Source organism: Protobothrops mucrosquamatus, unplaced genomic scaffold (genome assembly GCF_001527695.2).
Source record: "Protobothrops mucrosquamatus isolate PMUCROS unplaced genomic scaffold, P.Mucros_1.0 scaffold181, whole genome shotgun sequence".
Lineage (NCBI taxonomy): Eukaryota > Metazoa > Chordata > Lepidosauria > Squamata > Viperidae > Protobothrops > Protobothrops mucrosquamatus.
The window spans coordinates 854775-882109 of NW_015386540.1; the positions used below are offsets into that span (position 1 = coordinate 854775).

A 27335-nucleotide genomic window follows, 5' to 3' on the forward strand; every position below is an offset into this window, starting at 1 on the left:
TCTCTCTCTCTCTCTCTCTCTCTCTCTCTCTCTCTCTCTCTCTCTCTCTCTCTCTCTCTCTCTCTCTCTCTCTCTCTCTCTCTCTCTCTCTCTCTCTCTCTCTCTCTCTCTCTCTCTCTCTCTCTCTCTCTCTCTCTCTCCCCCTCTCTCTCAGACACACAAAGTCAAACATCAAGGCTATTACAGCTGCTTTGAACCATGAGGTGTTTACTTCCTAGAGGGTTGGGCCCTTTATCTAATTAGACAACCTTAGGTTTAGCTCATCAGCCCAAGATAATTAATTAGAAGCAGTCTAATTATCAGAAGATTCTTCAATAACAGCTGTGTTGCAGTACAGACATCAACCAATCCACAGAGACATTCTATGCTTGGCCATAAATTGTCTATTTGCACTTAGGAAAACTGGCTTCATGGAAACTGTTTTCAGAGAACAAATAAGAACTGCTGTAGCATAAAAGAAAATGCGACCAGAGGGGAAAAAAAGGAAGGAAGGGAAATTAATTTTATTTGTACTTTGCCTTCCCAAACAGGGAGAGATGTACAACCAATTAATAGGCCAAATCTAGAGAGCAAAGGATGTTCACTCTCTAACATGACACAAATAAACAGGCAGCAATAGAAAATACAGTGTGACTTTCTGTTGAGGACCATTCTGTAGTAGGCAAGGGGTATTTTTTCCCCTCCCAAGAGATCTCACAATCCACAGTCCACCTCTCAGCAGCTGGATATAGAAGGTGTAGAGGTCAGGAAATATAGGCAGCTTCTCTGCCATTACCTTTAGAAGACACCCAGACACCCCCACATACACCTTGTGTGTTTAGCAAAGCCATCTGGGCATCTTGCAATACATGTGCCATACATGAGCTTCACTTACATTCAAACAAAACACTGCAGAAATGGGGGGGGGAGTGAGCATCTGGAATGCCAGGAAACACTGCCTATGTATTTATAAGCTTAGATCTCATTTATCATTGCCAAGCCCATATTGCAAAGCATGTGAATGACAAAATAGATCATTCATAGATCACCAACATCACAGACCATATTTCTTTAACATGTCACTAGGATCCAATATCTTCACAATAGGGAGGCACAGAGCAGGGTAGAATTGTCACCAAGACAAAGATTATGACCTCCAATAAAAGAATAGCATCATAAATACACAGGCACACTTGTAACAAAAGTGGTATTCCCAACAAAAGAAAAAGGATACTGAAGGAGGGGAGAAAGTGTTATACTGCCGCTCATTAAATCCCATGCCACTATTAAGCAAAAACAATATATATTTTTTCTTTCTGATTCACTGTTAACACACCTCTAGATTAGAACAATGAGAGAAGAAACCCAAAGCACGGGTCATAAAAGAAAGCTGGATTCCTGCAATTATGCCAGGTCTCCTGGTGCAATATGGTTCTCTCAGGTGGTCATCGTGTTGTGGGGCAGATTGTAACAGATGCCCCTCACATACACTTCCAGACTGCAACACTCTCATTCTGGCAGAATGGCAGACTTCAAATGAAAGAGTTTTGCCCTGAAGCAAAGATCAGCAGCTGCACATTTCTGTTCCTCCAGAATCTGACCCCATTAATAGGGAAGAGGGAGAAAGAAATAAGGGTGAGCTGGCAAAGGAAGGCAGCGTTGTATCTCTGGAGGACCCACAATAATAATAAGAATAATAAAGCGCGTGTGTGTGTGGGGGAATTTTCTTCCAGCGCCACCCAGCTTCTTTTATAGTCATCGCCTTTGAGCTGAGAGGTAGGAGGGGGGACCAGAAAACTGGGCTAAAACAATCTTCTCCCGAGCTGGAGGCTGCAGTTCCGTCCCTTCCCCGCCTCTGCCGAGGGGGTGTGTCTTTTTTTTTCCCCCTCAGGTGTAGCGGTAGCTCCTACCGTGCTAGTCCCGGCGGCTGCCTCAGGCTCCGCTGAGCTGCACCTTCACCCTCCCCTTCCAGTCTTTTGCGCCTTTCTTTCAGCAACCGGCGATTGTCATCACCGTCCCCGAGCATACAACCACAAAGCCTTGGGACAGCCCGGGGACTAAACGTCAATCATCCCCCAGGTAGCCAAAATGCCGGGGACCGCCCTTTCTTTCCAGAAAAAAAAAAAACTGCCCCCTCCGGGCTTAGATTTGACGGAACGCCGAGCCCTTCTTCGCCTCCTCGTTGCTCGTTCTTCCCCACCATCGCCCTCCTAACCCACCAAACCTAAGGGGGGGGGGAGAGCCAGAACGATCCCTGCAACGCCCTCAATCGCGCACCTCTTGAGGCTCCCTCGACTCCTCTTCAGTTTAGGCGTGTTCCCTGGCTAAGAATCCACCCGCTCCCCGCCGCCACGTGTGAGTGTGCCACCCCCATTTTCTGTCCTTAGAATGGGGAGCTCCCCACTGCCACTCGACCCCACACGTCCAGCCGATCCATCCGGGACCCACCGTGTCCGCCTCGCAAGGAAGCCGGGGACCTGTAGATCGCGATAGGCACTGAAGGGTGCTTGCTGTTGCTGCCATGGAAATGGTGGATATGCGGCGCCCCCAAACTGGAGGCACCCCAAGCCACCCCGAGGAAGCCACTGAGAGTCAACGGGAGTATCCAGAGCACGGCCAGCTGGCCACGAGACTGGACTGGCTCGGACAGCATGAACTCCCTCATCCGCTGGGGCATGGCGGGGCGGGGGCACCCCCACCCCACCCCGTCAGGAGCGAGGCAAACTTTGGGCGAGGAAAGCGCAGACGGGCGGCTCACCGCACTAAGCGGTTCGTCATTGTGGGCGCTTCTGCTGGGCGCCGATCCCTCGCCCCGGGTCCCTTCTTGCCCCAAAGAGGCCCGAACATAGTCCAGGGCGGCCGAGAAGCGCCAAATTCCCGCGGAGAAAACGCGGCGGGACGGCCCCGAGGAGTCTCCAGTGCTTCTCCGCGCGGCTACCTCCACTGTCAAGCAGCGCTCAGGGGACTCTCCTCCATAATCCACAAAGCGGGTGATCCTCCCGCCAGGAATGACCAGCCGAGGTGGGAACAGGGCGCCCAATTCCCAAAGAAAAGCAACCGTCGCAGGGGGGGATCCATCCAGCGGAGCGAGCGACTTGCGCTTCTTAAAGGCGCGCCGACAACGCGCGCAGCTCCCCGGGCGAGCCTCCTCTCTCCTTTGCTCTCCGCCTATTGCCAGCGCAACGAGGGCGAAGAGGAAGACGGCGACGGCGACGGCAACAGCGAGGACGGCGGTGGGCAGGAGGCGGCGAGCGGAGCTTTGCAGGGAGAATCCATTGCACGCGTCTGAGCGGAGCCACCGCGGCGAGGGGGGCGGGCGAGAGTGAGCGAGGAGCAAGCCATGCTAGCTGGCAGCGAAGGCGAAGCGAGCGCTATGCAAATCTGCAGTCTCCCAACAGCAAATCACCGGCGCCCCTATGCAATGCAGCGGACCAGCCTATGGGGGAGTAAGCAAGCGGGCGCTGGCCCCGGCTCGCTTCCTCACGGCGGCGGCGGCGGCGGCGGCGACGCGCTAACTGGAGCGGGCCATGTGGCAGGCAGGCTGCGTGCTGCTCATAATAGCCTACGGGGGGCTCTGCAGTTTCCTTGCTCGGGGAGAATTTCCGGGTGGGATGGGGAACTGAGGACTCAAATACTTTCAAATGCCGTTTTTGTTCCACGCCCTCCCCCAGACATTAATTCTGTCCGTGTTTCAGGGCCCATCTGCGGGTGACGTTAAGCGAAGGGTGCTTCTCCGCCTCTTCTTATCTTTAAGGGAATGCCGCCTATTGGAAAGGAGTGGGGATGCTTCAAAGAGGAAGCGCAATCATTCCTCCTCTTTTCCTCTGCCCTTTCACAAGAGACGCCTCCCCAAAACCACACAAGCCCCGCCACCTCTGAGAACAAGCAATACAGCGAGCATGAATGGTGTGGGGGACCCTACCGGTTCCCTGTCCACACGATACACCTTTTTCTGCTTTCCTGTCCTGTCTCACAGGAAGAGAGAGAGAATGCGCCAGCAGATATACAGTACTGCAGAAGGATTAGGCAGGTGAGCATCCCAGTTCCTTCCAAAGAGAACAAAAGACGGTGAGCCCCTGAAACAGTGGCAGCACCTTCCCCCTCTCAGGTGAGCAAGTGAAAACATGATTGGGCTGCTCTTTGCATGACCAAGCCATTTGCTGTGCTGTCCAGAGAGGGAGAGAAATGATACAGGTGGGCTCTTTCCCTCTGCCCCCCCCACTTCCAAATGCAACTTCAGTCCATTGTTCTGCACTATCTAAGGAGGCTGAAGAACAGCCCCGGGTAGGGATGCTGCTTCCCCTTGCTAATTTTGTATTTCTCTACTCTTCTTGAGCCTGAAGAAATAAGAATTTGACAATTGATGGTTACTGCTACCTCACTTTGAGATGTGCAGTGGAAAGAGTGGGACTCAATCATCTGCTTTTTATGTTGCTAAAAAGGGTAGCCACATGTAATGAAAAGCAGCCACTGCTTTGGGCAGCTTGGTGAGCAGTACATCCTACTTGGATGAAGTAGATATTCAAATCCCCATGCCACCCAAACTAAATTCTAGAAGACCAAAGAGATTAGGTCACTGAAGTTCATAAGGAAACTACCGAGCAATAGCACTCCAGATTTGTTGCTGATTTTTGGAAGGAAATATACATATAAAATAAAATAAAGTGTGTGCCTCAGATATTTAACATGCCTAGTCAACTGAAGAAGTTCCCCCAGAATAGATAAAAAATCCTGATCCATCACCTCTATTTATTATATCATAGTCCTTCCCTTTGTGCTCCTTAGTTCCCAAAAAGGTTTTTCTTTTTAATAAGATGTCCCAGCTACTAAAAGATTTTACACTCCTAGTGCAGAAGATTTAACTAAATGCCTGCTAACACATCACTCGGTGGAAGCAAGCACACTGGAGAAAGAAAGGACTGCCTTGGGAAAGGAGGAGTTGTACAAAACATGCTCAGTCAATAAATTGTGCCTCTTTATGAAATGACAAAATGAAAGTATACCTAGTGCTTCTTCCTTTAATTTTAATCCCATTAAAAAAAACCTTCAGGAGATTATGTTGATTTAAGGAGCGAGAAGTCCAAAAGGAACTGCTGAGCGTCCAAATCAAAGATTTGGGTCTTCTCAGTCCACCCCACCTCGCCAACTAGATCACATTGACCCCTTCTGAACAATTCCCTCATAGCGTAAAAACATAAGGAATACTATGCCGGATTGGACCTTTAGCCCATTTAGTCTAGCAGTCTGTTCTCACAGTGGCCAACCAATTGCACAAGGAAGCCTACAAGCCTCCCAGCATATGGCCTTCAGAGACAGCCACACTATCATCAAGGCTAGCCATTGATCTCCATGTTTTCCATCAGTTACCAAGATTCAAGTTTATTGGGTGATTCCTGGTTCTAATATTTTAGGAAGTGAAAAAATATCTTCTCTTTGTGAATTTTATCTGTACCAAGGATAATTTTATACTGCTCAGTCATGTCCCCTATCTTTTTTCTGGACTACAAAGCCCCAAATGTCACAAGGGGATAGATGGGGAAATCATCAAATTTGCAGATGACACCAAGCTGGCAGGAATAGCCAACACTCCAGAAGACAGGCTTAGGATACAGGAGGATCTGGACAGACTTGAACACTGGGCGCTATCCAACAAAATGAAATTCAATGGTGAAAAAAGTAAGGTTCTACATTTAGGCAAGAAAAACCAAATGTACAGGTATAGTATAGGGGGTACCTTGCTCAATAGTAGTAGCTGAGAGAGGGATCTCGGAGTCCTAGTGGACAAGCATTTAAATATGAGCCAGCAGTGTGCTGCAGCTGCCAAAAAAGCCAACACAGTGCTAGGCTGCATTAACAGAGGAATAGAATCAAGATCACTTGAAGTATTAATACCACTTTACAATGCCTTGGTAAGGCCACACTTGGAATACTGCATCCAGTTTTGGTCACCACGATGTAAAAAAGATGTTGAGACTCTAGAAAGAGTACAGAGAAGAGCAACAAAGATGATTAGGGGACTGGAGGCTAAAACATATAAGGAACGGTTGCTGGAATTCGGTATGTCTAGTTTAACAAAGAGAAGGATGAGGGGGGACATGATAGCAGTGTTCCAATATCTCAGGGGCTGCCACAAAGAAGAGGGATCAAGCTATTTTCCAAAGTGCCTGAAGGCAGGACAAGAAGCAATGGGTGGAAACTAACCAAAGAGAGAAGCAACCTAGAACTAAGGAGAAACTTCCTGACAGTTAGAACAATTAACCAGTGGAACAACCTGCCTCCAGAAGCGGTGAATGCACCAACACTGGAAGTTTTTAAGAAGAAACTGGACAACCATTTGTCCGAAATGGTGTAGGGTTTCCTACCTGAGCAGGGGGTTGGACTAGATGACCTCCAAGGTCCCTTCCAACTTTATCATTATTATTATTAACCTTTCTTCAAAGGGTAGCTGCTCTAGCCCATTGATCATCTTAGTTGCTCTCCTCTGAAACTTCTTTAGCTCCACCATATACTTTTTGAGGTGCAGCAACCAGAACTGCACACAATATTCCAGATGCGGTCACACCATTGATTTATATAATATTTTAGATGCTATCACTTAAGGCTAATTGTGCTTTGAAACATTCATTGTTTTGAACCACAGTTGCCATGCTCCCTTGCCATTGACTTGTTGACTGACATTGATGGGAATTAATCAAAAACTTTTGTATTGTCTAATTATCTTGCTAAATTGTTGTCACAGAAACATAGAATAACAATTAGAAAGATTTAAGGGAACATCCTTCAGGATTAAAATGTCAGAAGATTGGGCTACAACCAAGCACGTGTGGGGCCATTACTTTTTATTTTATGTCACTAGTCTGCACCTATCATTTATGGAGGTCTCGGAAATCAAGGGGCAAATATTGCCTGAGGTTACGTGTTGCCTAATCCTGTTGTTTTAAATCATGCAGAGCGTTTCACATTCATTAACTGATTTAGTTTTGCAAAATAATGTAAAATGTATTGCAGATCAATATATCTAAAATTATATATGGGAGGGAAACAGAGGTTCAATTATGTGGGGAAGTCAGCCTTTGAAACAGGACATTTTGTGCTCACTGCTTAGGGTTATTTTTTAGCAATTCTGTTACAGGTTCGAGCTGATAGAATTAGCTGGATTTTATTTTGTTTGAAAATCAAGTCATTGACAATCCAGGAAGATATGCAAATAAATAAATTCCAAACATAAGAATTGAGCAAAGATGCAATTTCTTTCTAAAACAGATAATGTAAAAAGCAACAATTCACTAACAGATATGTTAAAGTCGGTAAAGGATTTATGCTTCATTTCATTGCTACTTCATGCAATGTATTTTAATGCCAAAGCAGCCATTTGTAAACCCTGTGATATCACATCTCCATACAACAGAATGTGTTAATCACTAACAACCATTTTTCTTTATGCTAGCATTTCAAAAAGTGTTTTCTGCCAGACATTGTGAATCTTCTCAGTATTTGGTAGTTTATTCTAAGGTATATGTGCTTTTATTGACAAGACTCAGAACTTGAAAAAAAGGTTTAATTCTTTATCTCCCTTAGGTACAGAGGGCAGATGGCTAACTATGAGCCAGTCACTCACTCTCAGCCCAACCTACCTCATAAGGTTGTTGTTGAGGGGAAAATGGAAGGAGGGAGCTTTCTGGACCCTGTCTTCAGTTGTACAGAAAACAGGTGAGATATTTGTCTGGTACATAACAAATAACTAAATCTCCCCCATGTTTTATGGAAGTGATTTCCTTAGTATTACTGACACTTTACTTATACAAAATTGTTGGTCTTAAATATTGAGAGCAAAAGTATCTATAGAAGTGCTAGAATCTACGCCAGAAAAATAAACCTTCCCAACCTGTCAGATTACTAAAGGCTAATTTAATTTACATGTAGACTTTAACATTAGCATCATTTGGGCAAACATGCGTGAAAAGTGAAGGACTGTTGTATGTATAGTTAAATAACAATCTCTTGACTGCTGTTCAGCCTCTGATTATTTAAACATTAATTGGCTGAATAATCAAGTTAAAATCTATTGAAATATACATAGGAGATCCTGGGCAATTGCTGCAATAAGAAGATGGATCTTGAATCTCTTTCATCCTAGCAGAGCTGCTATTAGGAGATGGCTGAGAGGCTGTTTCTGGGTTTCCTGTGTTCTCTGTCTCTCTCTCCCTTTTCCTTTCTCTTATGTGCATACCTACTGATTGACCCTTTGTGGCTATATCTCAAATATTGCACCTTGAATGATTCTTACGGACAATTAAATTGGAATTCACCTTACCCATGCATGCCATTGGTACTCATCTTTTTTCCAATTTGAAAATGATTAAATTATACAAAAATAACATATTTTATTAAAAGCACTTACTTTTGATTTTTGACTGTTTTACTCTGCTTCATGCAGATCTTGCCCAGTCTTAAACTCTGCCTTTAATTTTTGCTGAAAAAAATGAGCTTATTACCTCTAGATGGGAGACCTAAAATATGTGCAATGGGATATATTTGAGAGCAAGAAAATTGCAGCCCAATCTCAGCTAAAAAAGGATATGTTCAGACATAAACTGTTATTTTTTATAGTGAACTAGTGATGAACTGTTATTTGCCATTTCAACTGTTTCCATTTAGCTTTTCCTTCCTATAGGGGCAGCAAAACATATCCAGACAGCTCTATACATATCTTCCTTAACGTTATGTGCAAACTAGAAACTCTGCCTCATTTCTTTTCCAACAAGCTAAAACCATAAACTTTTCATTTAACCATTCACAATGGCTCTAACATCTTAGGAAAGGAACAATTCAGAGTTCCTATTTGAATATAATGCTAAGGAGCCCGAGAAAATGATCCAGTTTTTTTTTCCTATAGGCAGTCATGAGGAGGATGTGGATTTATTCTCATAGTTCCCAAAAGTAAGACATAATCCAATAGATGGCAAGTTTACTAAGGAAGATCTGAATGTGAAATAAGGTAAGGAGGAATTTCCTAACCATGGGAGTTATTAAACAGTGAAATAGTCCGTCTCTAGGAATAGTAGGTGCTTCATCATGAGATGCTTTTAAACAAAAATTCAACAACCTTTAGTCCATGGTGGTATGATGATTTGTGCCCTGGGCAGTGAGGATTTGTGCCCTGGGCAGAAGACTTTGAAGGACCCTTCCACCCTATGATTCTAAGTCAAAAACTATTTTTTATAAGAAACAGGTGGTAAAGTGGTAGGCAAGGGCAGATTAAGTGAAGTTTGAGTCAGTGCAAGCCCAAAACAATAGCAGAAGAGAGAGAGAAAAAAGGGCAAAGCTCAGGGTTGGAATACAAATTACACCCTGTCAAGTAATTCTGGAAAGTAATAAATTAAGAGAATATTATTAAGCATAGTATGCAAATGGAGCCAATAAAACGTAGCACACAGGTGCTGGAGTGAGCCTATTGCCTGCATTCCATACATGTACACTTCCTATTAGCAAAGCTGGCATGCTACCATTAAAAAATATCTGGATTCAATATATTATAGGACTGGTCCAGCAAGACTTGTCTCTCTTTTTCAATAGTGCAAATCAATGTTTCTTTTCAGCTGCTGGACAGCTCCCAAGAAAAACTGCTGTTTGACTTCTAAGCTTAGTTAAACTCCTAGACATCTTATTATTCCTGTATTTCTGTTTCCACAGACATAAAAGCAGTACATGGATAGGAACAGACTTGGTGAAATTCCATCTACATGCTTTGCAAAAACACTGTGATTGGAATTAAAAGGGACAGCTCTGGTAAAGTTCTTCCTACGTTGAAAATTATGACTACCAGTTGCAAAATTATATTTTCTCTTCTCCTGCTCCCTTTCTGTCCCACATCAGGAGCGGAGGCCCTTTCATTGACCTGATGATGATGAATGAAATCTTTCAGTGTCTCCCACCATTGACCTTTCCAGCCAAGGCTTTTGGGAGTTAAACCAGACATACAGAAGAAATTAGATTGCCAAAGCAGGATTGTAGCAGTTATTATTTGTAATTATTTACAAATATGTTTCAACTGTGAAGGTCCTCTTCATCGAGGAATCAGAAAGTTACAATATAAACAAGTGGGAATAATGAATAAAAGCATTAGTTTTAGATACTGTATGCAAAACATAGTTGTTGTTCTTGCTGCAGAGAGTGACATCTATATTTTAAATATACAACATTCATTCTAATTCATAATATGAATTTCCCCCCAAAGTAAGTATTTCATGAATACATGAAATTAAATTACAGTCTCTTGGAATAAAACAATCTTAGCAATCCTCTAAACAGTGAACATCAACAAACTTACTTAACTTGTATGAAAAAACACCTTTTATTTTTAAAATAGCTTTGAATGTCGGTTCAGTACGACAAGTCAAAATATAAATATGTGTTTTAAAAATGATTTAATTATACACTAAAGTCTACCTATTTTACATTAGTATAAATATCTTAAGACAAAAATGTCACCAATTTGCCCAACAATTTCCTACCCTTTTATTCCTAGAGATGCTAAAAGGATAGAGTTTAATTTTGTCAATTCTATCTGCTACTTCATTTCAGCCATTTTAAATAAAAGTTATTATTCCCACTAAAATGAAGTAGCAGTTGCAATTGACAAAACTAAACCCTATCCTTTTAGCATCTCCAGGAATAAAAGTGTAGGAAGTTGTTATTCCAACTTGTTTATATTGTAACTTATTAAATGTAAAGTTAAATCTATAGATGTATCTTTTAAATTATCTATATGCCACTACATATTAAAAAAAATAAACATTACACATCTACATACATATTCTAAGGTTACACAAAATGCAAAAAAAGGACTGCAAAGTAATTAGCCAGAAAATTAAACGGATGAGATAAGACAAAGAAAAGGATATACATTATATCTAGTTTACACCAATAGCATTCTGTGTACCTTTCTAGTCTTGCAAACCTATTCATAATCTAATTCATAAATCACCTTTGATAAAGCCAGTAAGTAAAGCAATAATAAAGCAATTAATAAAAACATACATGAAGATATTATGTAAAATGTATGGAAAAATATAAATAAAAAAACAAAACAATAGAAGATTAAAAATTACACTATTACTATTATTAAAAGGAGCATATTATAGGAGCATAACATTATTTTCCCTGCTACTGAAAGGTAGTAGGGAAGGGTATTGCTATATTGGGGCAGCCACTGAAAAAACTGGCTCCCAGTAGCCACTTAACCACCTTCAATAGGGGAGGGCGCCTGGAACAAATAATAGATTGAAGGAAAAAGTCTTTCCTCAGATACTGTGTTCCCAAGCTGAGAAATACTTCATAAGTTTTATTTATTTACTTAAAGTATTCATATAGCTGCTCATCGTCTAATCAACTCTGAGCAGCTCCCAATCAAAAATTCAAACAATGTATAAATCATATTAAAATCATAAAACTAAATAGATAGAAAACTTTAAGAACAACAAAAACCTGATCCCAAGTCAAAGTAAGGATCCTGAATTGGACCAAAATGAACTGGCAACCAGTAAATAACATAAAAAATTGGCATGATTTGCTCATGCCACCCAGTTCTATTGAATAAGTCTTGCCTTGGAATTTTGTACTACCTAAATTTTCTGAACCATTTGGAAGGCCAGTCTCAAGTTTACTGCAGTGCAGTAATCTAAGTGAGAAGCTACCAGGTCATGGATTACCTTAGCAAGGTGANATGTAAGTAAGACCTTTGCTGGCACAAGTACAGCCTAAGCCGATGAAAGGTGGTGTACAGCATGGGTTATAAAATGGAACCGTGAAACTTTGTGGCATAAACGTCTTGGAGTTCAATAGATAGTACCCACAGCACTATCCTCTGAAGAAAACCATCCAGTTCCACATGGAACTACTTTAAAGCTCTTTCACCAAAGACAATCTTTACAGAATTATGCCATGGTCGCTAGTATCAAACACTGCTGAGAAAACTACAGAATCAGCAAAAATGCCAAATGTAAATTTCATCCAACAGGGTAACCAAAGAGATTTTGGTCCTCGGATTAGGTCTAAACCCCAACTGAAAGAGATGTAGAAATTCACTGAATGTAGTTATTTATTAAGCTTATATACCACCCATCTTGCTGACCAAAGATTCAAGAGTATCAGAATCTGCATACACTTCTTGCTGGCCATTGGCTTATAATTATTTTGACCTTCTGGATCCAGTGAGTATCCTTATTTACAAGCTGTGATAAGCCATGAGGAACATGGTTCAAACAAATACATAGTTGGCTGAACTCACCCAAGCGTCAAGCCTGAAAAATTAAATCTCATCCAAAACCTTGAGCAGAGCCCTGGGCACTTCTACAAATTTAACTGCTAAAATTATAGAGTTTAAGTTATGAATTTTATCAACGTTGCCTTCAAAATGTCTATGCAACATGTCATAGTGATATGCTGTGGGATCTCCTAAAGCCCCAAACCACTCAGAAAAGTTTCTACTGGATAGCATTGACAGAATGCAATAATGAAGAATAAAATCTCCTTGTTTTCTATCAGGTAGATGGAAGTTGGCTTGAAAATGAGTTCTAGTGTTTGATCAGATGCAAATTTAGTATCTCTTCACTTGTATTTTAGTCATCTGATTTGCTTCATTGTGTACCAAGGTACTGTACAATGTGGGAAAAGATTTAAGGAACGATCAGGTCAGTGGTATTGTCATTTGTGTATTCCATAAGGAAAGTAAATCATTGACACAAACACCAGCCATACAAAAAAAATATTTTACAACTTTCTGAAATCCTATGGAATCTATTAGTCTCTGGGGGTGCTCCATTCTCACAGGTACCTGTCCTCTGTAGAAGGGAATAGTTAATGCAAGTCTCAGCAGAAAGTGCTTTGGCTATGCAAGGGAACAGATGTAAATTCTCCCACTTTCAGATAGCCATCCTTCTGCCTAATAGATAAATATAAATCCAGTGTGTGACCTGCCATGTGTGTTGAGTCAATAACAAGTTGAGACATGTATGATTGTTATGATGGCCATGTGGTATCAACCAATCCAGTTAAGACTTCACCATGGATGCTGAAGTCTCTCAGAACTAATGTTCTAGGAGTCCTCATTATCAGATCTGAGATAATCTTCATCAATTTTGATAGAGAGCCTGTTGGCAGATATGTACAGCACCAAAATCCTGGATATCCAGTACAAGTTGCACACAATAGTGGCACTTGAACAGACAGCAAAACTGGATAATTCCTATAGCGATTTCTCCTCTGTCCTATTCTGTGCCATATCAAGTATCCAAAGGAGCATACCTGGGAGAGACTACAGTAATTCCCCTTAGTTCTCCAATCCAGGTCTCAGTTATGTACATCAAGTAGGTCCACCCATCTACAATAACAAAATGGCTACCTCAGTTCATCTGTGCAAAGCAATAACCAGGGAAAGAGATAGGGCACAATATGTCTCGTCTCTCTTGTCATTTTAAAAATATTATAGTGCAAACAAGATGGATTAAGACCAGGGCTTTTTTTCAGCCGGAACGCGGCGGAACCGCGTTCCGGCACCTTTTTCCGGGCCGGCCGCACCGGAAATAGCCCCTCCCACACCGGAAATAGCCCCTCCCAAATTTTACTTGCATTCCTGTTCTCTAAAGGGGCGGTCCTAGGGTTTGATGAGGGCGTGGCCAGGTTTGAGTTCCGCCACCTTTTCTCNTTTAGCCTCCAGTCCCCTAATCATCTTTGTTGCTCTTCTCTGTACTCTTTCTAGAGTCTCAACATCTTTTTTACATCGCGGTGACCAAAACTGGATGCAGTATTCCAAGTGTGGCCTTACCAAGGCATTGTAAAGTGGTATTAACACTTCACGTGATCTTGATTCTATCTCTCTGTTAATGCAGCCTAGCACTGTGTTGGCCTTTTTGGCAGCTGCAGCACACTGCTGGCTCATATTTAGGTAATTGGCCACTAGGACTCCGAGGTCCCTCTCACAGTTACTACTATTGAGCAAGATACTCCCTATACTATACCTGTGCATTTGGTTTTTCTTGTCCAGGAATATATAAGTATTTCAGATCATTCTTGAAAAATAGCTACACAAAAAGAACTTTTATAAGACTTAAAAGATTTCATCTTTCCTATTAACTAAATTAAATTTTGGATATGGATCTAAATTAGCTTCTGTTCTGCTACTGCATTTCAGTTCTATTCTGTTATTTTGAAAGGAAAGGTTGTAAAGGGTGATGGAGGAGAAGAGGGAGGACTACAACTCATTGGTCAATCTGTAGTATTTCCAATCCAAACTGGAAGAACAGCTTCATAAACATGTCCATCTGCAGCAACCTCTGCATCCTCTTCTCTTTCTCTCCTTCTACTTCATCAAAGTTTAAGTTGTAATTTCTTCACTGGGTGAAGTTGTGTCAAGTGGACTTGTGGCATCGTTATTGTCATGATAGATACATTCAAACAAAACCAAAGCAATTTGGTAGACTGTACCACAAATGATCTTGTATAAAATAAGGAGAAGAGAGCCACATTTTATATTAAGCCTGAGGTCAATGGTTCCAAAGCTTTGTAAATTGGAGTTCAAAACAAGTAATTGTTCCATGTTCTTTGTGCTCTTCAAATTGGGCTTGAAGTGGAATGTTGAAGGCTCTCTCAATTTTAATTATTCCCATAGCTATGTACTATTTTGTTTCACTTCTCTGTTTACATTTCTGAAATCTATCCTTCATGCTACTCAAAATTAAGGTTTCAAGTTGATTGATGATTAGCTTTTAAATTGTGGACCAGTAATTAACCTCAACCAGTTCTATCTTCCCAAAGAATTGCATAGTTGTCTTCCTCACAATAAACTAAATCAGACTCTTGCAACTCTTGAACAATTGTAGGTAATAGAAACCTCTTCCTTCCTGTAATGACTTAGAATTAGAGCCATAGAGCTGGAAGTGACCTTGGTGTCTTCTAATCCAACCCATTGCCAAAGCAAGAGCCTTTATATCATCCTGGACAAATGGCTGTCAAATCTTTTTCTTGAAAACCTCCAGTGATGGAACACCTACAACTCCAGGAGGCAAGCTGTTCCATTGGTTAATTGTGGACACCGTCTGGAAATTTCTCCTTAGTTTCAGGTAGGATCTCTCTTAACAAGCTTCCATCCATTGCTTCTTGTCCTAGTCTCAGGTGTTTTGGAAGATAAGACAATTTCTTTATTTCTGTGACTGCCCATCAAATACTGGAAGGCAGATATCATGTAATCTCTAAACCTTCTCTTTGTTAGGCTAGATATACCTAGATGATGATGATGATGATGATGATGATGATGATGATGATGATGATGATGATGATGGTGGTGGTGGTGGTGGTGGTGGTGGTGGTGGTGGTGGTGGTGGTGGAAGGGACCTTGGAGGTCATCTAGTCCAACCCCCTGCTCAGGCAGGAAACCATATACCTTAACTGTTACCAGTTTAGTTTCCAGACCTTTTATCATCTTTGTTGCTCTTCTGCAAACTCTTTCTAGAATATCAGCTTTTTTTTTATCATGGCAATCAGAATTGGATGCAGTATTCCAAGTGTGGCCTCACCAGTGCAATATAAAGTGATACTACAATACCTCATAATCTTGATGCTATCCCTTTATTGATGCAAAAGCCAAAACCACTCGCTTTTTTTGGCACATGCAGCACACTTATACTCAAATAGTGGTGCAGCACACTCATGCTCAAATAGTGGTCCATTAAGACAGCAGTCCTCAACCCTTGCAGCTTAGCAGCCCGACTGGGGCCAGCCCACCACTCCCGAATAGGCCACAGCCCAGTAGTGAGCCATGGTCTGGGGGTTGGGGACCCCTGTATTAAGACACCTAGATCCTTCTCACAGTTACTACTGTTGAACCTGGTGCTGCCTAATCTATAACTGTGCATTTGATTTTTCCTGCCTAAGTGCAGGACCTTATTTTTCTCTGCAGGACCTTACTTTTCTCAATTTTTTTCTTAATGTTTCTCGTTATTTCCATTGATGAATACATGTATAGGTATTGCATATCTTTGCATGCAGAACATGTGAACAAGGACATTCAGTATCAACTGCTTATATTTATCTGTATGCAGCTTCTGCTGCTGCTCCTCAGTTAATATCCTCTTAGCTATTACACATGCATTCCAATGATAGATGACCAAAGGCATCAGCCTCTGACACTCTCTCTTTACCAAAGCTGAAGGAAATTCACCCTGTAAACATTTGTGTTGCTTATGGAGCCAACAGGGAAACCTGACCCCATTTTTAGTACCTGTGTGAAAAGCTTGCTTCTCTCCTCCCCTCCTTGTGCCATCCTGCCCTGGTGATTTCCTCTATTAGGTTGCCAAGATGGTTTCCTCAGAGAGCCCTGTGTTTATCTTGACAGGTGTTACTAAGCTCTACTGTGTCTCCCTGGAATTGTTACTGCCTGCTTTGAGGTACAGTGAAAAACATTAAGACAGCAAACTAATGAACTTACCTTATTGCATTTCAAATCATATCAACTACACAGTAGGTTGGATTAATCTACTAATGCTCTTCTAATGACGCTTTCATTGGGCATATGGTGCTGACTTTCTATTTTTCTTTACCATCTCATATTGCTGAAGCTTAAAATAATTATAAGGCATGAGTATTTTTTCTGCTTTCCACTCTTCATTATATGAATATGTATTTTCAATATTATTTTCATTCTGTAGTTCACCTTATTGTTTGGTAAGTATGGACTCTGATTACTACAGTCATGGAGGTACAGTGAAAGCAACAGTAATTGATAAGAGAGTCAAACACATGCACCCAAAACATGTTTGTCTCTGGAGAAAAATAATCAAAAACAGTTTCTTTTTTTGTGAGTCACAAAGTTTTCGACTGGGAATCCCTACACTCAGTCATTCAAGCACTGGTCATCTCACGCCTAGACTATTGCAATGCACTTTACATGGGGCTACCCTTGAAAACTATTCAGAAACTATAAGTAGTGCCGAATGCAGCAGAACAGGAAATTCTTAGGACTCCCAGATTGACTCATGTTACACAGCTGGTTCCATGAGCTGAATTGGCTGCCCATTGGTTTACAGGTGCAATTCAAGATGTTGGTTATCACCTTTGAAGCTATTCATGGCATAGGTCCAGGTTATTTGAAAAAATATCTCACCCCAATGGGAATGGTCCGCCCTATCTGTGATGGCAGAAGGGGCATGCTGTGGACCCTTTCAGTTAAGGAATTTTGGCTGACAGGGTCCAGGAGAAGAGCTTTTTCTGTCTTGGCTCTTGCCCTATGGAATATCTTAACTCCTCCCCCTGAGGTGAGATTTGTACCCACCAAGGGACTGAAGACCTTGCTTTGCCAGTTGGCTTGAAGCCCAATAAGGGCACCCCATTTTAGAGGTGGCTGTTGGATTAAGAAAAGCCCCCACCTCTTCTCATGTACTTCCTGCTCCCCTCCTCCCTATCTTTTAACTGCACTTATTTTATTGTTATTTATTATTTTATCATTTCAATGTCTACTAGTTTTAATGTTTATAAACTGCCCAGAGTCACCTCTAGACAAAATGGGCAGCACATAAATCAATCAATCAAACAAACAAATAAACAAATAGTGGCCAGACAATGTAGATGAGCTCCCTATTTATTATTTACCAGTATATAACTTGAATTTGAAACATTTGAAAATAAAGGAGAAGACCACTGCTTCCTGCACCATCATTTTGAGATCTTACAGCACCCAGGCTAAGCTCTCTGTTTCTTTTTTTAGTTTCTAATTCAAACATTGATCTATCATTCTTTTACAGACACATACACACTGAGCCCCAAGGCATGAGAAGGGGATGCCTATTTGTGCTTATTCTTTAAGATGAACCTTCCTGAGTCTTGTGAAATTAATATTGGTTTATAATTATTGTTAATGCTACACCAATATTCCACAGTGTAGTTTTCTTCCAATACATGGGACAGCACCTTTTACTATAGCAACCAGCTGTGAAGGGTGAGAACTGTATGCAACATCTGTCACAGGCACTATGTTGAGGAAGCAACATAGCTTATTGATACATACAAGCCACTGTTTTTCAAATGTGGCACATTTAAGATATGTGGACTTCAGCTCCCAGAATTCTCCAGCAAACTTGGGGAATTCTCACCTCCCAGAATTCCCCAGCTAAAATTGAGAAAGAAGTACTGTATACATTTCTTTTTCTAAGCATTTACTATATGAAGTCTATTTATCAGATATATTTCTATGCCACTGAAATCAAAACGATTCTCTGCAGCTCATGTTAAAAAATAGAATATGAAAACATACCAAATGTAAAAATAAAAACACAGTAGCAGTACAACAATTCAAAGAAGATAAATTTTAAAATGGCAAGAACATATCAGGGGAAGACTCTCTGAAACAGCTTGATCTTTGAAACTTTTCAAAAGGCTATCAAAGAAGGAGCTAGCTTGATCTCCGCAAGGAAGCTGTTCCACAGTTCTGCAGCAAAAAAAAAAAAAATAGTGCCTTGTCACCTCATCCCCAGAACCTCTTGAAAGTGTGGGATTAGCCACAATTTCTCCCTGTAAATCTAATTAGTTGAGCCAAAACCAGGTGGAGAAGGTGGTTCTCTAAGAGTCAAGCCATGAAGAGCAGTACAGGGCAAAACCATCTCTTTTGTCACTATTCTTCCCATCTGTCCATATTAAATTACCTTCTAGTTATTGCAATTACAAATGTTGTATAAAACCAAGCAGATCTTAACTGTTTCTAGTCAGGTATAGTAATAGGGGAGGAAAGGATGGAACTGGAACAATGCTAACTAGCTTTCTTGCTAATTAGCAAGAAAGATGCTGCAAGTTGCACTGAATAGAAAATAGAAAGTATTTTTTAGGAAAGAAAATGGAATTCAGAGTTGACCTAAGAGTTAAGCCGAACTTATAGGAAGGAAGTCACGATATAATTTAAAATTAACTAATTTGCTTTTAAAACACAAAGACAAATATTTCAGTTACTAAGGAAAAGAAATAAAGTGTTGGTTTAAAAAATGGTCTATTTTTAACTGTTGAATTCAAATTCCTAAATAATATATCAGCTAATTGTGAGAGGACACCTGCCCTTGACCTAACTTCTCTTTTCCTTTTAGGAAATCTGAGATTTTCTAAAACTGTTCTTTTTTTTTTCTTGCTCATTCTGAACTACTCTATGGATACTTTTAAAAATCCACTTTATTCTTATAACAGAGTTATAACTATATTTTATGATAAAATACGTTATTATCATTTAATCTGTATCTGATTTTTGTAAAAAAGCAAAATAAGTATCTATGAAGATTGCTTCTCCTGCTATTTTGATTTGCATGCATTGCCAACAAAAATACTTGCTGGATCTTCAAGCTAATTCCTTACTTAACCCAGGAGCTTAGTACAGTGCTAAAGCAGAAATCTCAAGCAGGTGGGGGGGGGGGTTGTGTGTGTGTACAGTGTTAATGAAGGATGAATGAATGAAAGTATGAGTGAATGAATGAATATACAAGCAGCCTCAATTATTGCCTTTACTATGACAGATTTGTACTGTATCTTTCAGCTGTATAACTGCTAATTTGGAAAAGAACTGTCCTCCAATTTCTATCTAACCTTTAAATGTATGAAAACAGCTTTAAAAATTTCAGCCATTTTGTAACATTGCTATGGTTTCTTATGGCCTCCAAAAAATTATGAGTTGTAGGTCTTGACCACTCAAGCATTCCCTCCCTCCTGCCTTAAAGACTGGAGCAGCATGATTACCATATAGTAATCCTGGTTCTTTTCTAGAAATTTGCATATATTTATTATTTGTATTGATTTGGATATGAGATTCTTAGTGCGCCATATGTTTGACCCATATGTGCCTTATTTATATATCCCTGTTACTTTGACTGCATGTGTGTAATTATTCTCATTCCTTACCTATATGTATATGTATATGTATATAGCATGTATTATGTTTGTTATGTGTATCTTTGTGTAGATAATATACTTTCTTTTGAGAACGGGCAACAGAATTTTATTTTTAATGTGTGCTAGTGTGCTCAGAGTAAAAAATGATAATAAAGGTTATCTTGCCTTGCCTTGCCTTATCCTATTCTGCCTTGCCTTGCCTTGCCTTGCCATCTTATCTTACCCTATCTTTATTGTCTCCCCTTCTCTCTAGCCAAATGTATCCAGAGGATCCAACACTTTCATCAAAATGATGAAAGCATTGTGGTGCAAGCAAAACACAAACTGTATCCTTTTCAAAGTTGCAACATCAGAACACATGTACAAAAGAGATGGAGTTTGTGATGTGATGCTGCTTTTGTCATTCTCCCTTCCCTCTGACTGTCCTTGCAGATCTCTTTTCAGCACCTGCTATTTAGAGAGACACAATTTGTGAGTATTCCCCTCTGCCACTCAGTCTTCTCAATCCCTCAAAACAGTTCAACCTCTGCTCTTTTGTTGGCCTTGAGACTTTGAGCATAAACAGGGAATACCGTGAGCCAGTCATTTCCTTAAGAAAAGTGAAAAGAATGCAGTTTGCCAGTCCTGTTTCCTGAAACATTATAGGTCCTGATAATTGGTTGCTAATTTCTCCCCATCTATATTTTAATCCATGTCCAGTAAATTTGTTTGGTTATATGAAAAAGAGCTGAGGAGCTAGGAAGGAAAGTGTGATGTTGCCAAGCTACCTTTTCTCCACCGCATTTAACAGTTCTTATTAGCTATGATGGTGAAAGAGTAACATGTCAGCATTTTAAATCTGACATTTTCCCAATAGTTGTAAACACAGCTGCAATTGTGCAGTCACTAGAGTAGGAGATAGTTTAATCAGATATACTCTAAATAGGCAGGGCACCAAAGCTCAGAGGGCAGGCATAGATATGAGTACACAAATAACATTAACTGAATGACTTTATATATGTATTTATATACCTCTAACTCCACAGATTTGAAAAATTACCTAAATAAATTGCATTATCCATAAATAGATTTGAATTATAGTTCCATTTTCAAATAGGTTTTGTCACTGGGAAGTTTCTTCTAAGATTTAGCTAAATCTATGATTTTTCCTCCATCTTTTAAAACATCAAATGTTGCTTTTGTCAGTGCCCTTCGAAAATAGTGTAGCCAGAACTTACAGAGCAGGACAGGATACTATGAAATTATTGGTTTTTCTGAATTGGAATACAAAATCATTGGAATTGTACTAGGGGATTGGAAAAAGTATTATGCATGTAAAAAGATTGCATAATATACTATATTTTTACCGATAAAGAATAATTGGATGCTTCAATGCTTGGATGGCATGCCTGTGCTTTTAATGATTTGGATTCTTGTTCTGTGTGCTAATCTCAGCCATGAGTCTATGTCAAAACAATACAGGATTTGCTAGGATTTTCCACCTCAGCCCATCTGGTTCATTCATTTGCCTGGTGCTCCAAATTTAAGCATAAATATTAAGCAGAAAGTGAATCCAACTTGATAGCTGCATTTCTGAGCACAGCTTTACAAATAGTAGATTTGGAGGAGAAACATATGTGATTAATGCCTGGTAATGCGCAGATCAATATAAATCATCTCTATTGTGCTGCCTATATATTCTGGTCAACAGTGTTATTTATGGAATAAAAATATCTGGGGGTAAATAATCTCTTTTTGTTCACAGCTTTCTTTGATGTACCGAATGTTTCTTTACAACTTTGCCTAATGCACTTAACGGTTAACATAAATTCCCTAGGAAGTCCTTTTTAAAAAACACAGATGCCCCTGATGCAGTCATTTTTAACATAAATTTCTCTGGCACAAGCTTTTTTAAAAATAATAATGTATTTTTTCCTGTATATACTATCAAAAGCTTGCATTTTGGGGTGGGGGTATGGATTTTTCAGCAGAGAAAGACATTAGCGTATTTCATTCTATGCTGTTACCTTTATACTGACAAGAGCCCATCCTGGTAGATCTTGAAAGTCATGGCAGTTTTCTTTTACACCCATTCAAATGCTGAGTGGTCATATGAGGCTATTGTCCTTTGTGTTTCTCACACAATACTACACAGAGTGGCTATCAACAAATAAAATAAAATATAAAACACAAAGGGAACCCCAAATAGAATCTACTAATCCTATCCAAATTTCTCCCAGTTTTAAGCAAATCTGGTTACCTCCAGAGGTAATCATAGAAAAATAAGAGAAACAGCTTCCTCTACCTTCCCCACAAAAATGGGGGAACAATTTACTGTAGCCCCTGAGTGAAGATGACATGGTTGAACACTAGTTTGCCTTCCATTCCATCATCAGCCAAACATTAGGGCTGGGGGAAACAGTAACCAGAGGAAAGGGAAAGAGGTCACATAATTCAAGCACTGCATCTGGAAGTTTTTAAGAAGAGACTGGACAGCCATTTGTCTGAAATGGTGTAGGGTTCCTGCCTGGGCAGGGGGTTGGACTTGATGACCTCCAAGGTCCCTTCCAATTTTTATTATTATTATTATTATTATTATTATTATTATTATTATTATTATTATTATTATTATTATTATTATTATTATTATTATTATTATTATTATTATTATTATTATTATTATTATTAATCTACATATTGATTTTTGGTATCTCCAGAATGACCCGCAATGCAAAACCTTAGCCAACTCCTCATGGAATGATACAAAAATTGGGGACTGTTCCAGTATGGGTTTCAGCTGATTCCATTCCTTCTGTCATAAAACAGGAACCAGCTTTCAGAAGCTTTCTTGGATATGTAGAATGACCTATGTGTTTCCATCATTTGTTTGTGGTTCATGCCAAGATAATCATAAATTCAGGCTATCAGTTTTTCTAGCCAACACACGGCATTAGTTGCAAAGAGATGAAACACAACTAGCATTGATTTCCAAACAGCTGCGTATAAATTTTACTGTTCATTATATCTTGATCAGATCATCTGCCAGATAAAAACAAAAACAAAAGAAAACCTACTTTTCCTCCCATCTTTTCCAAATCATTTTCTGGGCAAATGCTTCTGAATGCTTTCAGAGATTTGGAACATTATAAAGCATTGCTGCAGAGGTCTAAAGTGTCAGGTGTATAATTTCTTTCCTTCCTATGTAAATGTCTGCCTTGCTTCAGTATTCACAAATGTTCACTGTTGACTCAGTGATCATTTCACTGGGAAGGTTTTTCTCTCATCTTGTTTGTTTGTTTTTTTAAGTTTATTTTCAGTTACAATTTAAGAGCCCAGCTTCAGGAACAAAATCAAGTAGAAGAAATGAAGCACACAAACAGACAAAGGTTGCAAAATGGCAAGAAAATTTCACTCCTCTTCTTCAGCCCCAGTAGTCAGAAACAGAACAAAAGCAATGGATCATGACGAACAGCAATTTCCTACTTCAGGGATTAAACAGTGTTCTCTTTTGTGTTGTTAAATCAAAGTTTTAAATTATTCTTCTCACCCCATACAGCCGATTCTTCATCACACTCACATGGAAACACACACACACACACACACACACACACACTAACACCTTAAATAAATATTCTCCAGAGAAACAACAGCTGAATCTCAAACATATTACTTCCTGAGTAATTAATAGCACAGATAAAAATCCTCAATGCATATTCCTTTGAAGCAGACCCATTGATAGAGAAGGAAAAATTAAGCTGCTGCAGAAGCTAAAGATAATTACCCTTACAAGGAAGACTTTTAAGTGATACAGAATCTCTTTGTTCTCTTGAGGAGAAGTACAAGAGGTTTTACTGCAGGGAGAAACATATATTCACACACACACACACATGGTCAGAGACAGTGTGGATTTTATAAGCCAGAAGTCCTTGTTATCTGTAAATATTTTCATATTTGAATAAACACCAGAATTCTGAGGCCCTTGTTTAACAATAGCATAAGCCAATTCTCTCTCAAGTGGAGCTCAATTCTGGTTGACTCTTTTAGAGACACCTACAGGCAGTTTTGTTCACAAAAGGGTGAAAGTCATTTTCCATTGCTGACTTTTGAATACTTTTGTCTTTCAACCTCTGAGCCCAGGAATTATTTTATGGTCTCCCATGTAACACTAAGCAGGCCAGAACATGCCTAGCTTCCCAGCTAAGATAAAGATGGCTAGATGCTGCCATCTATGATGATGATGACGACGATGATGACGATGACTTCACGTAGTTTAGCATTTCCCACCCAAGATCAAATGCATAGTACCTAGATTTGGGATTTCATATTCTGGGAATATAATAACCAACCATTTGCTCTTTTTTATGATTTCTAGAATCATCTTCTTGAGGTGACCTATTTCAGGTTTGCACAACTTATAGAGAGAAAAGGGATACATTAATAAATTAAAAGTAATTGCAAAATCAGAAAGGAATACCTGGCATGTCATTCAATTCTTTAACAGCTAGAGGACCAGGAGCAGTGCTGGAACTGGTGACAGAAGTGAGGCCTGGAGGTACTGGAGGCACTCTGCAGAGCATTTTTGGGGGCAATAATGGTGATAATATATTGACTATTTAAAAATGTCAGTGGGGTGCACAAGCCTGCTTGGCAGCCACATGCAGTCCATGGGCCATATGTTGTGCAGGCCTGATCTACACCAAACAGAGACAAAATATACCATCCTTCCAGCAACAGCTCTGGCTGTTGAAGTGGTGGGTTGACTGCTGTGATGGAAGAGCCTGGGAAAGGAGAGGAGGAAACAAAAACTTTGCAAAAGAGACATCTCAGTCCAAGGAAGGCAGGAAGAGACTCAGAGCAACTCTGCTTTAATTATGCAAAGTATAAGTTGAGTTGGAGAATTGCTCTGATAGGCTTTCAAGATTACATTGCCTACCAGCAATAATGATCTTTCCAGAATTCTAAGGGATTCTTGTTTACTGAGTCTGCCAGGCTCACTGGGAACACTGGAGATGTTGATTACAGTGTAATGTTTGTCCCCCCTTGGCCTAGTGGAAAGGCTGATCTATCTACCCACTGACCCATTCAGTAGCAGTTAGATGTTGACATTTTTTGGTTTACAAGATTTCAAGAGTTTTAGATGGGGGAGGGCAGATGGGGAGGGGGCTAAAGTGTGTATGAATGCTGTAATCTCATCAACTGTAGCTACCTTTTGCTTTTGTTATGAGTCATGCCACATATTTTCCTTTCCTTTGCAAAGAATTGGCACATATATTGCAATTAAATAAAATGACAAATTCTGTTTATTTATATAACAACTTGCAAAAGGAGGGAAAGTGCTAGGACATTCAGCCCATGTAAACCTGAAAATAACACAACCAGTAGGCGCACCAAACTGTTTGCCTCGCCATTTTCAGTTAATATATTCCCCCGAGGGTATGTCTGCATTTGCAAAGCATCTTCCTTTACTGGAACTGGACTTCTTGCTGACATTGATTATAGTCTGTGTATGTTCTTGCTTGTCTCTAACTTTATTTCTAGTTTTCTGCATCCATAACTAGTTTGAGAGATATATTTGCAACTATAAAGAGCCCAAAACTATTTGTCTATAGCAGTGTGTTTTTCACACCTGACAACTTTTAAGTTGTGTGGAGTTCAGCATGCTGACTAGGGAATTCTGGGAGTTGAAGCCAACATATCTTAAAGGGTCAACTTTGAAAAAAAAACCATCTATAGCATAATTCTGCAACATATACAGATGCAAGTCCAAGAACACTTCCACATTTTAAAATGATGCTTCTTCAGGCCACCCGAACAGATATTTCTGGCTGCACACAAGAATGTTCATTCTAAATTTCCATAGCATAGAAAATCCTGGTTCCATCTTTTGCAAAGAAAATTTAACCTTTTGGAATGCTCTTAGCTGAGATCTGTCTAGTGACTGGAGAAGTGGAGAACAATGTGAATTCAAGGACAAACTGTGTGAAAAACATGACTAGGAAAGGTTGAGTTAGACAGTGAATGGGTAGAAAGTAAATCATAATTTGGTAATAACCTAAAGGCCACTTGTCAATGAACTACCTCCAGTCACATCTTATGTTAATTAATTCTAAACATTGAAAAGTGTACACCTAATATAAAAAAGAAAAACTTTTTTTTCTTTTTTAAATGCTGGAATTTGGAGTTAGCCAAGAAATCTACCTCAGAATCTCAATGGATTGTCTGGATAGTCCCAAATTTCAGGATCAGAAAGGGGAAAAAGGTTATCTAACCAACAGCACAATATCTCCATCATATCCCATCTATTCCTTCTTTTTATTAATTTTAGGCACTGGATTTTTAATTGTATTCATTCGTTTTCATTTTAGGCATTGGATTTTTGTTTAATTTTTAGGAGGCATTTGAGAGTTATTGAATTCATTTTCTATTCAACTTTTATGGCTTCAATTTCTTTTATTTTTTATTTGCTTTTGATTGGCATATGTTTAGGATTTCATAGTTCTACTTTTTAATCTGTCCATATCTAGTGCTGAACAGCAAGATATAAAGTTGAACTTTTCCCTCTGCCTTTATGAATGGCACAGCAGGCATGAACAAAGACTACTTTGCTAAAAACATTTATACATCTAGGCAGGGTTAATGTTGGACAAGACAAAATCCACAGCATCTACAATGTTGGCATTGTTCCAGCCAAGCTAATGGATGCATGCCAGCATCCCACAAGCAGAAGCCTTTTGGTAATGCTTCTGAATGGTAAAACATTTCAGTTCAATGAATAAAAACTATAAAAGTGTAGGTCAGTTTATTATATTCTCAATCTGCTTTCTTAATGATTAATTTAACTTTTATGCAAGATGATATAGAGACTAACATGGTCAAGGAAGGCAATGCCTCTCTAAATAACTGAGAAATCCCTCAGAAACTTAAGAAGAGCCTCATCGAGAAGATCGCAAATGATGAAGGAACTTCTACAATACATATACTTTCATTACATTTCCCTTGTAAAGCACATCTGTAAATGTCTGTAAATTTTGTCATCTTCTGACAAGCAAAGTCAAGCCAGAGTCACTTAACAACTATGTTATTAACTTTACCAACTGCAGTGATTCACTTAACAACTGTGGAAGAAGGGTTGTAAAATGGGGCAAAACAACAACTGTCTTGCTTCCCAACTGAAATTTTGAGTTCAGTTGTGATCATATGTCAAGGACTACCTGTATTTCATGCATTACATGTCTGGGACAGGATATATCATTTGTAGATCCTCTGAGTCTGGAAGGACCTCTTCAGTAAAGCATGTCTGGTACCCGCCAGATTTTCTTCTTGGCCCCCGGAAATACATTTTTATTCCTCAGAATTGTTAAAATATTTTTATATTTAATAGGTTAAATTGTTATGCATAGAAGGCTCCTAATAACTCTGGCTCATGCTTTTATCGCAGGTTTTTATACTATTTTATTCTA

The 27335-nt window shown here is 39.8% G+C and overlaps 1 protein-coding gene across 18 annotated transcripts in view; it reads right to left on the reverse strand.

Moving 5' to 3' along the window:
- The window catches only part of NRXN1 (neurexin 1), an 846948-nt gene that overhangs the window by 313488 nt on the left and 506125 nt on the right, over window positions 1-27335 (reverse strand). The window lies entirely within an intron of this gene.